At 38.6% G+C, this 15,259-nt stretch overlaps 1 long non-coding RNA gene across 1 annotated transcript in view; it reads right to left on the bottom strand.

Moving 5' to 3' along the window:
* LOC139803555 (uncharacterized) overlaps positions 1-12,236 on the bottom strand; it is a 138,832-nt gene extending 126,596 nt beyond the window's left edge. Inside the window, exon 1 of the long non-coding RNA XR_011729049.1 lies at positions 12,107-12,236. This is a non-coding gene — a long non-coding RNA (uncharacterized lncRNA). The remainder of the gene's footprint in view (positions 1-12,106) is intronic.
* Between the last annotated feature and the right edge of the window lie 3,023 nt (positions 12,237-15,259).

Here is a 15,259-nt window from a genome sequence, read left to right as displayed (position 1 = left end):
TTTCCAACAGCAGACATGGACTGCAGAATTTCTCAGGTCCTACACTTCCCCAGCACCAGATTCTGTGAATTCTGCCTAAGGCAGAACTACAGTACTAGAAGTACAAGTCAGCACAGCAGATGCACAGATGCTTTTCTTTATATATTATTCTGCAGCAAACTTGTATATGAATGAACAAGTAATCTGTGTACCAGGTAGAGAGCTTTTACAGCTCAGTTTGGTAGCTGACTGGGTGCACACGAGCTTTGCCCCGTGGCTGGAGCTGCACCAAGGTGGACATCTGCCTCCTTGTCTGTCACTGCATCAGTCCATGGCCATGGCTGGATTTGCTCAATGTGTTTTTTCACTGTGTACAAGGCACAGAGGAACCATCACACAGACACCCCTGAAATTCAGTTTCAAAATCACTTGCAGATATTCTCTTTAGGAAAGGCTAAATGTAAGTACTACATTATTTCAGGTTAAGCCCACCAGCCTATTACAACCAGACTGGCTAGCAGGGGCAGCCACTGGAAATTTTCAGGCAGAATACACACACCTATCTGGCCAATTGCATTCTCCATCCTTTCCAGGACTTAAGACAAGATGCTTGATTTCCTTTAACCACTGGAAGAGCACACACAGGCACCCATCTCAACCAAGGGGCTCTGGCTCCTGTTACCTGCCAGCTTAATTATTGCCTAAAGCATTTCTTTGTTAAACTTCATCATGTTTAAGCTTTTTACTGCAGGCACTAGTAGAACAACAGCCCTTGTGATTTTTTAGCCTTGAGTAGGTAAAGAGCAATGCTGTTTTTCATTACAGACACAAGGCCAAATTTTAAAATACAGTTTCTGCTTGGTTTCTAAGAAGCAAGTCCCGGTTCTGTCCGGGAAGGGTGCTGTTAACTGAGACTTCTCAGGAGCAAAGCAGAAGAAAAACACTCACCCAGTTAGTCTCCAGGTTCAGCTGAGGAGTGATACTGTTAGTAGCTGCTTCCAAAAATCATTCTGCATGAGAGCCCCTTTGCTGCAGCTCCCTGGGAGCCTGGCAGCAGCGCATTGGTCCTGCCTGCCTGCAGGGTGAGCATTTGGGCAGCTGAGCTCCAGCCTTGCTGGGGGCACAACAGCTGGTGGTGGAGCCAGCAAGGAGCAGGAGGAAGAGCCTCTTTCTCAGCACTGTTGAGCCCCTCTGCCCAGGATGCTGCAGTGGCTACAAGGGCTTCAAGACCCAAGCCAAGGCTTGCAGGTTTAACTATGCGCACTAAGAGAAACCAGGAATCAGATGTGAGGTAAGAGCTAGAAAATAGAAACAGCCCCTGTATCTAATTTCATGTTTCCTCTAGAGAGAAAACATGATTTTATTTTTGGCTGCTACAAAACAAGGAGAGAGAAAAAATAATATGGAATTGAAGATCAGAGTATATGAAAATAGCCATATGATCTGGGTATGTAAACCAAGCTTCAAATTAATGCTGGTAGACATGGGTCATATGCACCTCACTGATAAATGAAGTTCTGCTGGGGACAAGCAAAATGTGTTATATCTTTTGCATTAGAAGTTTTGATTTTTCTACACTTTGAAAATGCAAAGTCGTTGACACTTTAAAAAAAAAAAAAAAATCCCACCTAGATTCATCTTCAGTGCTGCCTGTTCACTAATTCCTATGTTTTCTGTTAATTAAAAACTATTGTGCTTGTTAGATAGGTGGAATTTACAGTGCAACAGAACAGTGCCCCACCTCTAGCTTTAAAATTGTAAAATAATTTCATTTTAAAAATACACCACAACACAAAATGAGTACAGCTTACCCCAGATCCCACTTTTTTGTTACCCTCTATAAAATGCCTCTTGGGAGGAGGCCAAATTACATATGAAGCATTTCTAAAGGGCTTAATAACACAATCAGATCTGATGTAAAAATGGTTATAGATTCTGCTCTACAGTAGCGTTAGTTGGCTCAGCTATAAAATATCTGTATCTCTGTATCAATGATAGATGACCCAGTATAATAAAAGATCTTGACTTGCGTGTATGTTAACAATTAATGGGATGTATAATGTATCACATACTGTGTGTGGAAGGTAATAAAGAGGTGTAAATGAGAATTACACTGGTTAATTGGTGTCATTAATGGTTCTTTTGTTCTGCTAGAAAAGCAGTATCTTACTCTGAAGATGATGTTGTAGGGCTGACTGCAGACTTCAAGTCAAGAGTTGAGTTAAAACTGCCAACTCAGCTATGAAATTGCTGCTTCAGGGATGTGTCCTGACATGAAACCTGCTTAGAAACCCAGATTCAGTCCTATCAAATAGACTGATCTCCTTCTTCTCATGACTACCTTCAGACCTCAGCCATACTTTGCAAAGCAGATCACTGGCTCTGTCTAAAACATCTGCAACAGATCAGGTAACTGCTAGTCCTGGCTGGGTTCTTGTTTCAAATGAGCTTAGTTGTCTCCCTTTATATCTCATCCTATCTCCATCCATACACTAATAATACTGTAGTAGTTTTGGTTTGGTTTTTTTTCCCTAATGTTTTTTTGTGTCTGTGTCACAGTATCTTGCTGAGGAGGGTGCCATTTACATCTGAGCAGATCCTCTAGGAAAAGATTTTGGATCCTAAAGAATTCGGTAATTCATGGGACATATGTAGACTCAAGAAGAAAATCTGGACTAAGAGTTAGCTTCTTTCCATGTATCTAGCTGCAAACTGAAGAACACAGCACAAAACCACCAATACTTTGAGGAATAAAGATGTAGAGGAAGAAAAAAAGCTTCCAAGATCACCCCAGAAGGCAGGCACGGAAAGAAAGAGCAAGTGCACCATTACAACATCATTTAATTTTTCTGAGAAAAGAATTATCACTCTTCACAGTGCTCACTGAATTAAGTCCTGTAATCAACAACTAGTTGGAAACTGTGTAATGCTTTTTATACAGCAATCTTGGAATATTTTATGGCAGATAGGTCCGAGTCTAGCTCTTGTAAAGGGGAAGAGGATGAGTTAAATAGCTTCTTCCAGTTCAGAGAGGAAACTGGTACCTTGGACTGATAGCCAGTTTTTTAGTTTCTGCCCTACCCAGAACAATAAGCTAGACATTCCTCTTCTTGAGAAAAGAAAACATGAACATGCAAAGCACTGCAAGTCCTCTGCCACTTCAGTGCAAATCTAAGAACCAGTGGCTCTGACTCGACAGCTTGGGAGAAGAGCCAGCATTCATACATCATTTTAAAGGTGAAACCTACTAACCACCCCAAAAAATATTTAGCAATTATAATAAAAGATACCTTTTTAACGAGTGACTTTTTAATCAGCTCTACAGTGCTGTAAATCAAACTCTGCAGGATGTGTTCCAAAAGACGAAGTGCTAAGGCACGGAGATTAAATGGTCTGACAAACGAGGGGCCATATAGTGCCCACTGACATGATCAGGAGCTCTGTAGTGAATTTAAGGCAATGCAGAATTCCATAAACTCACAGTATTATATTCAGAGTTTTGATTTTTACATCTTTCTTCAGTATTTGTGTGGTAATTTAGTGCTCATGGAAGATGCCAGGTATATCGAGACCTTTTCAAGGCAAAGCAGAGGCTCAGCACAGAAAAAAATAATGTAAGCCTCCAGATACACAGCTATATTTGGCTTTTAATGTTAAACATCAATATCAAATAGAGAGGTATAACTACATTGGCAAGCTCAGAATGAGTAAAAAAATCTGTGCTCTTGGGTTGGCAGACATGAATGTACCATTTGAAAAGCAGACAGAGATGTCTTCTGAAGTCTGCCCGACCTGCACCTCCAGATACAGCAGGAGCTGCTCTCACTTTAATTCTTGTGAGTCTGCTGTATTGACAGCTGTGAAAGACAAGTGTGAAGGTCAAATACACAAGATCTTGACTGATAGCTTCATGCCTAATCTTAAGGGCTCTAAGCCTAACAAGATTTTTTCCAAGATATATATGTCCTGAACAGTGACAGACCATACAACAATCTTTTCTTTTTCAAGTATAGTTTTGTTCATACTGTGTGTCTGAAGCCAAAACTAGGATAACCACCCCAGGGTGCTGGCTGCTTGCTAGATGCCCAAGCACTGAAAGCCAACACTTACTCACAGAAGGATGGTCCAGATTTTCCAAAGCTGTTTAATCATTGCTTTGGCCACCAAAGTTATTCAGAGGGTTAATTCACCTTTTCTTAAAGTGACTCAGGCACACTGGGAAGCTAATTTCAATTTCCCATAATTTTTAAGAAATTAATTGAATAACAATAAAAACCAGCAAAAAATTGCAGAGATGAAACCAGTCTTCAGTCAATCTAACACTTCATTTCTATAATAAGCTAGGGTTGAAATGGGGTGCCTGAAGAATACCATAAAGACACAACATAATACTGTCATTCTCCCTAAACCCTGTTATTTCCCTGACCAAAGCCCTGTTTTACTTATACCTGGAACCAGCCTTGAAACTTGTCTTTTTTGATTTTTTTTTTTACATTCTCTCATACCACAGACATCTTTAGGTTTTAAAAATTTTAGAACCTTCTGAGTACATTGTTTCTCTTGAACAAATTTGCATAAGTAAAAGCAAACAGGCGATATAAAAATGCATTTGTGAGATCTTCATTTCAAGGGGTTGACTAAAACCTTTTTAGGGAGACAATTAGAAATGCAGAGGGAGTGTGGCTGATTTATGTGTATGACAGATTCACTAACTACTCTGTCTTGGCATATTCTGAGCTCTCTGTTCCCATCACTGACTGGTAAACAGCCCCATTAAATATTTCTCTTTTGACCTGTTCACTTATATTTCAATAGCATCTATTAGACATGGGCCAATATCAGAGTAATTTATCCCAATTCAGGTTCTGTTGGTGCAGTAGGTTTTGAGGGTGGAAAGTTGCATGCTAAATTAGAAGCCAGACAGAAATAAGGTCCTCAGAACACAGTTGTGGTTTCAAAGTAATTCAAAGGTTACTTAACCTTAAACTATTCACCTTAATTTTTTGCACATGCTGATATATTTATTATATAATGAAAAAGAAAGCAGAAGAGCAAACTATTTGTTAGTTGGCTAGAACCCATAACAGCAAAGGAATCTGAGCATGTGTACATTGTCTGCCCTTCCCTGTAGTGATCTCTCTCTCTCCAGCTTTCCTTCCTAGCTCAAATGTTTCCAACAAGATACCTAATTTTACCTAGTTGCCTCCTTTCTAGAACTACCCTCTTCTCCTGAGCTGAATGAAAACATTCATCAGCTCTTCTGAAATGTGCACCATCTTGTTCCAGAGGCATCATAAGCCCTGTGAACTTGTCAGTCTCTTAGAAACAATGTGGAATAACAGCAAGGCACTTCCAAGAGGAGCCACAGCATTTTTCTTACTTGGTGAAGAATGTGCTGCTAAAACAAGATAAGGCTTTACCATCAGACACCATGCAGCACTCTCTATTGAGTCAGCAGACCAACTTCAGGAGATGTTTTGGATCCAAGCTGGCAAAAAGATCAAATCTCAGGAGAATTCATATATATAGTTGCAAACATCATCACTTTGACAGTGGCTAATCATTTTTGAAAGATTTAATGGAAAAAGGTGCCTTGTATAAAGTAAGAATGAAACAGCTAACTGACTAATGATTTTCATGACAGGAGAAAGTATAAGCATAAAAACTATTCCTCCTCTCTACACCTACAACAACTCCTGCATAGGGACAAGCCCCCACACTTTACACTTACACACTCTTATAAATTAAGTGGGAGCTCACGTGGGCAGACACTGCTGAGCACACTTATCCTGAGCAGCTCATGGGTCTATTTGTATGGGCCCTGAGAACAGTTACCTCTGACACTGCTAAAGGTAAACCACATTTAGAGGACAGGAATAACAATTGTAACATTCAGTATGTCACCAGAGTCTTTTATCCTTTTATTATTCCTAGTTAGCCTGTCAGGAAACATTTGCTACATACAATAGTGAAGAAGCATGGCACCAAGTGAATAACCAGAGACTAATCCTAACCAACCTCAATTCATTATTTCACCCTGGTTCTTAGAGAATGAGTCTCTAACAGAAGGAGCAAAAGGATATTTTGATATTCTTTCATCCTTCATTGTGGTGAGGTTCTCTCTGCTACAATCCTATTATCAACAATCCTGATGAAAGCGAATTTGTACTCCTCCAGTTTAAGGATGTGGTCCAAGACAGCTCAGTCTAAACTGTCACCTTGCATCAACTGCAGTTTCTTCACAGGCTTTTGGATTCAGTGTGGGGATTTTTATTTTAGTTGCTATACTCTGATCTTGATCTAGATTAGGTTTAAAAGCTAATGATCAACAATGACTCAAGTTTACTTCAAATTATAAATCTGACTGTACTCAGTGTACAGCAGCTCTTAAGGAAAATGGGCTTTCAGAGAAGATCCTTTTTTTTTTCTTTCCTAAACACATTAAGACAGAGCAGTCTAAAATTCCAGTTTCTTTTAGTTAGCATTGACTTCTTCACAGATCTCTGTGCTGAAAAGCACACATCCACTTGCCTCAGAAATTAGAGAATGATTTAAAAGTAAATCTACAGAGTAAAGCTACAAGGCACATAGTAGAGGGTTGCAGATGATAGGTGTATTACAGGGTATTTTGATTTCTGTGCAAAGGAATATTCCCACTAATATTGATAAGAATTGATAATAATATTGATAAGAATTGTATTTACACACACAGAGGAGAAGCACACTTTAATCTTTTTTTTTTTCCTATAAATAATTTTAAAACCAGGAAATAAATGTGGTATTATTTCCACAAACCTCTTAGATTCAGGTGATGTTATGAAGACCAGAGTGCCCTGACTAAGAAATAATTTGTTTCAGGAAGCTAATTTCTTTAAAGCAAAGAACCTGGAAGTTTATAATGCTCACTAGAAATGAGTAATTTATAACTTATAGATATGTCTGCGCTCTGGTGCACAGGACATGGGATGAAATCCTGGACCTCTCCAGGATAATAACAGAACTGCCACACTTTAAAAGGGTGTTAGCCTCTATAATTTACAGTCTAAGAGCAGATATTAGACCTCGGAAAAGTTTAATTTGAACTCCAGTGAAGAATCAAACAGTATCAGACTAGAAACCTTTCACTGATTACAGGAATCAGTTGACTGAGCTGAAGCAACTGCATTACAACACATCTCCAGAGATGTCAGTGAATAATATTTATTGAAACAATGAATGAAAAATAATAAAATAACCCTAACCACTCAGATGCAGCAATCAAGCTCACATGGACAGACAACAAACAGCAACACGAAAAAAAATGGAACGTTTAAAAATCTTCAGGAAAATTGAAATCAGGTCTTCGCTTTTGCTTTTAGGAGCTCATGATTAAAGAAAAATAAAAAAAAAAAAAAAAAAAAAAGAAAAAAGCATACTGCCAGTGGCCTTTTAAGTGTACAAGCTTTCTACACTGAAGAATATAGTCTGGTTGAAATTAGTATAAATCTCACAGTGTATTAAAGCATCAGCAGATGAGGGTAGCTATGGTAATTCTAGCACTTTATTAAACACCAGACAAATTGAAGAGTACATTTCCTGCTTTTTGAAAGAAATGAATGATATCTTCTGATTGGGGAATGCTAAGGGCAAAGGAAGCTGGCTGAAATGGTTTAAAACAGTACTGCAGTACATTTATCAGGACATTTAGTGTGGCATTTCATGAGAAAACAGTGGAAGAAAGGGGGGGGGGAGTGATTTTTATTGCCAAAATTAATTTTATTGCAGTGCTAACTAACCCTCTTCCCCCCTGGAATCACCCACAAATAAAGAAAAATGACTGGGAATGCTCTTCCTCTCTGTGGTTTTTCAGTATGCCTTTGTGCTTTCAGCATTGTGGTGCAAGGTCTGGGCTGTGCACTGCACCATTCTCCTGCCCAAACCACAGCCCAGAAAACAGATACATAAAGAATGAAGAATCTGATTAAGAAAAGTACATTTATATTTTGACTGTGTTTTATTTTTAACATAAAACATCTTGAAAAAAGTTTTATGATTTAGCATTTATGAATGACTAGATTTTAAGAGAATTGTAATATTTTTTTAGGCTATTTCAGCTCTATGAGTTATTTCTTGTAGATTCGGATAATGACATTATAAATCTTTCTGTGGAGGCAATTACTAAGGCAGAAATGGCCTATTCCCCATTGGCTTTTAGGCTCAGCTTACTGACATACTACAAGCAGGCTTACCATGGTCATTAAAAACTGATCTGGGATTTATTGTACCTCTTTAAACTCTCAGTACTTGGAAAAGTATTGAACAGAAAGGAGTACAAGGTGAAGTTACAAAGGGATCCAGAGAAGCAATCAGGGGAAAAATAGGCTTAATTTATCCCAGCAAGGCCCACCAGAAGCACCACAAAAAATATTTGAAATTGAGCTTTGGGTCCTTAATAATAGAGATCACTCACAAGAACTATTAATCATATCAACTGGAAACACTTTTAAACAGAGGGTTTGGGACTAAAGGACATCAACACAAGATTACTGGGCAGAAAACAAAGCCAAGATTTTAAGACTGCCAATAATGACAAAACAGCTGCCCGGTGCAGTAGACGAGATGAAAAAAGTTCAGCTACAGCAACTTTTCTTGCCTAGATCCCAGTCACCTGCAGTGCAAGCAGGAATTTTATCTATACCTTGTGTAAACATCAGATCCCAGGTCATTGCACCGTAGTCACTTTTCAGGGTAATCTCTGCTGGGCAGCAGTAGGGCAGGCAGGTGAACAAATGCCTGGGAGCACAAATGCATCATCACCTTGTGCAAATGGATCTAAAATGCAGCCGGAATAAAAGAAACCAAACTACCCCTGGATCTGAGCAGGACTGGTGTACTCATCAGGCAAAGGTCAGTGACAAAATTTCTTTTTCATCATCTGCCAGTTAGCCCTCAGTTCTAGGTTGCCCAGGACAGAAGCTGCATCTTCAGAGCAGCTACAGACCCAGAGTGCTTTCTCCTTCAGATAAACCCCAGGGCAGAGGGTTCTGAGCACTGGGGAGATTGCCTGATGGAGTAGTGCTCACCTTCCACTTGTGCCTTTTGTCCCAAGCTTAAAGCTGCCTTCACAGGTATGAGTTGCTGCTCAGGGATGCTACTTGGTGGTTGTCTTATATATTCTGTTGTCATCTTTGAGTATCCCATTCATTTCTGGGAACAAACCCACCAAGGGTGACTCGAGTGCCTCAGGGTGTTACACAGCTTTAAAAAATACAATCACTATCTGTACATTGCTGTAAGTAAACAGCCAAACCTTCAGTTTTATCAATATTTCTCTATCTGACAGCAGAACTATTGCCTGAAAAAGAAAACAGCTTCACTGTCTCTGGTTTTTCAGAGCACCATCTTTGGATATAATTGTCAAAAATAGGTATCAGTTTGGTTATCTTTTCAGAAAACTGAAAAAGGGAAACAGATTTGCCATGGATAATGGTTCAGTACCTTTCCGAAAAGCACACTACAGATGTTTGAAGACTACTGTTTGAAGAACTAAATGTCACTTCTGCCTTGTAAGTAAACTTTTTTCTTTCTCAAGGTGATTCTGACATGTTCCTATGTTGTTCAGTATGTTAGGTTGGTCAACACTCATTTTAAAGAACATATTTTAACATAATATTCATTTCAAACCTGAAGCTGAATTATTACAGGTAGTCTAAAACCACAGCCTTTTTGTCAAGTTTGCATTTTCCAGAGAGATTTGTCACTCTAAAATTCTCTTTACTTTCCACCAGAAATAAACTGAACCGTATTTGAAAATAATGGCTTTAATTATAATTGGCATATCTGAGCCTACAGCTAGTGCCAGTCACTTTACTAAGTGACATTACTTATGACACTGGCAAGATCAGAGTCTTTCATCACTTTTTTTTTTTTTTAATTATTAATAAAAGACCAATTTTCAACCTTCTCTAATATCTGATTATCTCTGGATAACTGCAGATGGGTAAAGATAGAGGATCACATCCAGAACTGGGCCTCCACTACTAATCCCTAAAAATCCATGGTATTCAGAGTACAGAACCTTCTCAAGATGAGCAGAAATTAAGATATTTACATCCCTTTTGACTAAAGTGCCTGTCATAAGATTGCTGTATATAAATCAGGGGTGAGAAAACCTACAGCCCATAACTAGGCACAGCCCATGACCTCAACTCATATTTTTGGTGTGTATTAGCATACAATCCACCAAAAGTGCCAACAGACCTATTAATCACTGCTAAAATGATGAAATATTTGCTAGAAGAAACAGCACAGTGAGCCAAGGGGTAGGAGGTAAGGGTTACCAAGAGAGAGAAAGGGTAAGATTGGCAGGGGCTGGGTGCCACCACTCTGCACCAGCCTGGGCACAACACCCAGAGGACAGATGAGATGAAGAATGCAGCATTGCATTATTCTTCCTATCCTTTTGCCCCTCATTTATTTGCCTTCTATTTACAACCCAGCTTAGGGTCATATTCAGTGCTTATCCAGCAATACTAACAAGGTTAATGTAATCATTAAGAAAAAGTAGCAACAGTGCAGGTTTGTTCTAAGCTAAGAAAATTCACCTCACACTACAGAAAAGGGGAGGCCAATAGACCTGACTGCAGGATATGGTGCCATACATGTAGAATCAGCTTCCACACATGTAGAATTTGCCTAAAATACTCTTTCCATTAAGACAAAGCTCATTCAGACCCACTCTTCCTCCTTGGAACATACACGGCATTGATTTACACTTTAGTAGTAATAACTTCAGCTATTAGAGTGCTCTTAGAATCCTTTTTAAATTGGCTTTAGGCATTTGGGGAGTCATTGTCAGGCCATCTAGAATGCAGATAAAGGGATCCCATAGCAGAGTAATATTCTGTATAAACTCCAGTCTAGGGATGATGATATATTTCCCATAACTCTCGCTTTGCGGGCATTCCCATAACATGTGGACAAAGTGTTCCAGAATATATATTGCATCACCAGCTCCCTTAGTATTCAAAACATAGGCAGAGTGAATCCCCTTCAGAGTTTAGGAGATCTGCAATGTAATTTTGTTGTTAGAGAAGACCTTAATCATCCAGTGATTATTTTCACTGCTAGTACAAACATTATCCCTGGCTTAGCCTGACATTTGAGTGTTTGTACCCAAATCTCCAAGTTCCCTCAGCATCCTTAGCTGGGTAACATTGCTGCAAAATGATTTTTTTAAAAAAATTTTTAAAAAATTCCATAAAATCTAGGAGCATCAGCTATATCAGAGGAGTCATTCTGGTTTAAGAAAACATACTTTACAGACACATCTAATTCTTGATGTTCCAGAAATTAGCAAATAGCCCTCTAACATGCTTAAGTTTATAACCAAACTGTGTGAGAGTCTGATAGCTGTTGAAACACTCTGGCTGACTGGCAAAGTCAAAATGGCAGGGATTATATCAATATTAAAATAGATTATAGCTTTGATTTTTAAATTTGCTTAAACTTAATGATGTAGCATCAGCTGCAAAGTATGACAATGAGACCAAACTTAATTCGAAACCTTGTGAAATCAAGAGTAGCTAAAATTCTAGATGGTTTCTTATAAGTCCTTTCAAATGAGTATTTCAAGGATTTCCTCTGAAGGGAATTATTTTATGCTTTTCAAGATGGAAACAACAGCTTAACACACAAGATTATTTCATGACAACTGCTGAAGTTTCTCAGACTAGCAGAAAGAATAAAGACAGGCCCTCAAATGTGCAACTTGAGAATATTGATTTGTATTTTATATTTTAGACAAAAGGATGACTATAAAAGATAACTAAGATGCTGAATTTCTCTGAATGTTGACTGCTTAATATAAATTGGTGTTATTTTTTTCATCTGGGCAGTTTATTAGACATATATACATAATTTAAAATAATAGTAACCAGAAATGCAGTGCAGCTGGAAGTCAAGGGTAACGAGACCATGCAACATGACAAGTTTGTGCATACACAGAGATATAAGGAATGAGGGTGAGGCACTGCTGCAACACAGGAACCTACAAATGCACATGCATGTGTTCCAGCTGTGTGCACGCTTCATTTTTTCCTAATATTTGTTACTTAATTCCTAAATGTTTTAGCTCAAGGTGTCCTACCTGAGAGCTGGGCTAGGAAATCAGCAGCTGCACAAGCAGACAGAAGTGGTTTCTGTGGCACCATGAAGGGGTGCTCCTCCCCTTTCCAAGTCCCCTGAAGTCTTGGCTCTTCTCTGCTTGGCTTGCATGGAGAACCTGCAGAAAAAAAGGAATCCTGTTGCTTAGAGCTCAATATAAGTTAATGCCTCTGCCAGCCCTGCTCCCACAGAACAGCCTTTTGAAGTATAGCCTTGGAAAGTTGTGCAAAAGACACTCAAAGGATTAATCACACTTTTCTGGGATCAGGTGGATTACAATGCACAAGGTAGATGAGATAATTGGGCAGCTTCATAAGTAAAATCTCAAAAGTAAAAGCTTCAAACCTACAGACTGAAAGCACACCTAATTCATGTATTATTTTGCTTTGTCCATGTGAATTGTAGCCAGCAATTTTGCACTGTCTTCTATACAGCCATTATAATAACTGATATCAAGACTAAATTGAAAAATTCCCATGATAGAAATATGTTTGTTTGCTTTCATGCACTAACAACCTAAGACTGTGAAAAACACGCAATTTAGGATTTGGGAATTTCAGTTTGGAATGTTTATCTAAAGACTTTTTTTTTTTTTTTTTCTCAGAAGTGTACATGGAACAGAAGGAACTGAAACATCTGTAAGTTCCTTACTCTAAACTATATAGCTTACTGAATTTGGTGCTGTTCCAAAAGGGTTCTGGTACGTAAGCAGTCTCTAAAAAATCCTTACTAGCCCAATCTCTGAGGCATGTTTCAACTCTCAAGTGTCAACTGATACCTTCCCCAAGCGAACTGGATGACCTCCAGAAGTCTCTTCCAACAGAAATGATTCTATAATTCAATAAGTATTTTGAATCCTCCTTTTCTGTGCTGTATCACTGATGCTAAGAATGCCATTTAGCATGCTCAGAAATGAACTATGCAGCAGCCAAGATGCAGTTAGAAGAATGCAATTTAAAATACATTTTCTTCACAAATAATACAATATATGTTCTTCCCAGGAAGAACTCATGACCCATTCCAGTCACAGCCCTTATTTATAGGTGGTGATAGAATGAATGAAACCTGCTGCTCCATAGTGAGAAATTTTTGTGATGCAATAACTGAAGCAGCCATCACAGAAAATTAGATCCCTGTATGGTGGTGCATGAAAACAACTTGAGGATTCGCTCTGTACTAAGTGATTTAGAGTAGAGAAATATTTCTCACTGCTACAGAGAGGGCCCAAATTGAATCTTTGATGGAACAGCTGTAATTCTGAAGGAGTGCAATGTGTCAGCCCACCACCTGACAAGAGTTAAGGTGGAGGAAGGAACAACTACTGAGGATATACTCTTTTCCTCCAGACTGGCACAAGCACTACTGAATCAAATTCAGGTCCATCCAATCCCAGTACCTGTTTCCAACACTTATACCAGAAAGTCAGAGAAAATTAAACAAACAGCAGATAGTGAATGAGGATACTCAGCCTCCAGAGGCACCACATGTTCTGGGGTCTTTTAAAGGCAGTAGCTATAGCTAGGTCAGTGTTTATCTGTCCCTGGTGGAGTGAGCCTCCCCAGATTATGAAACCAGAAAGATCAGATGTACAAATCTTATGAGAAAAAATGAGAGACTCCAAAGCTAATGAGAGACACTAACTCTCCAGACAAGGTCCAAGGTACATCAGAAAATCCAAGGTGCAAACTGAGATTTGAATGACAAGCCATAAAACCAAAACTGCTATATTACTAATTTGGTGAAAGGAAGTCCAAGGGAAGTTGGACTGTACAAACTTGTCAATTAATTCAACTCAAACAGGTGGAGGAAGCCATTGGCCAGTGACATCAGTACAGGCTATTTAGTGATTGCTTCTCTGGGGCTAGGGTGCAGTACAAAGACAGTGTCACCACAGTGCTACACTCTTTGATAAGAAAGGTTAGAAAATATTGGGACAACTTAAGTATTTTTTTACCAATTACCCTACTTCACAGTGTTTTCTGCCTCATTCTCCATTATTTAAAAGGCTGAAGTTCAGAGGTATTAATAGATATTCCTGAGACATATTGAAAAATGTGTGAAGTGGGAAAACACAGAAAACAAGAGAATGAGAAAAAAAGTTAACTAGGAAATTATAGAGAAGTTCCTTCTACATTTCTGGAAAAACTCAAGTTATTCATATTCTGTAAAGATAACAAGCAGAAGAGTTTGATATTTTGTTCTTGAAGACTGTTGAACCAATCTAATTTTCTTCTTTCTTTCAAGGAAGGAGGTTTTGTGGACAGAAAACAATTGATGTAGTTAACTTTCAGAGAAATCTCTCATAGCTCTAAGATACCCTGTACTTAAGTTAAGGAAACATAGTTCAGAGAAAACAGTGCTCAGAAAGATACAAAATCAGTTTCAAAACTGTACTCAGAGTATTTATCAAAGGTTCAAAGGAATGGGAGTCTGTATGAAATGAGGTTCCACAGGGGACTGGGGTTGGTACTATTCAATATTTTCATTAGTGACCTCATTGATGGAACAGATTATACTTATTACATCTGCAGACAGCCTCAAATTGTGAGTATGCTGGAAGACAAGATTAGAATTCAAAATGAACATGACAAATCAGAGCAGTCTGAAAAACAAGATGCTGTTCAAAAAAGGATGGGTGAAAAATTTCAGGTAGGCAGCAACATGCAACAGTACATGATGAGGGAATAAATAAATAACAATTCTGTATAAAGGAATTCATGGTGGACCATGTGTTAAAGTTGGACCTCAGATGTGTAAGAACAGGGAAGAATCAGGCCCATGAACTTCTGTTGTCTGAAGCTTTAGCTGACAACATGTTACATTCAAATACTACTAGATTATTAAAATAACCTTTCATATTCTGCTTAAAAATCCTTTTAGGTACAGACATCCAAGACTTAATGTTACTCTAGAGGTGCAAAACTACTGGGGAGATACTTTTACTACCAAAGTCTTTTTAATTGCTGAGATGAATACTTGCTGACAGGACGAATTTTACCCCACTAATTTCAAAATATGAGTTACTTTGAGATGAGGGTGACATGATCAGTTGCTTTGATACACTTGAATGACAAGAGCTATGTGAGCATGCATTAAGTATCTGATACTCCATTAAGCTAGTGAGAGGCACAGAAAT

The sequence above is a fragment of the Heliangelus exortis genome, chromosome 16 (genome assembly GCF_036169615.1).
Source record: "Heliangelus exortis chromosome 16, bHelExo1.hap1, whole genome shotgun sequence".
Taxonomy (NCBI): domain Eukaryota; kingdom Metazoa; phylum Chordata; class Aves; order Apodiformes; family Trochilidae; genus Heliangelus; species Heliangelus exortis.
This window is presented reverse-complemented; position numbering and strand designations above follow the sequence as displayed.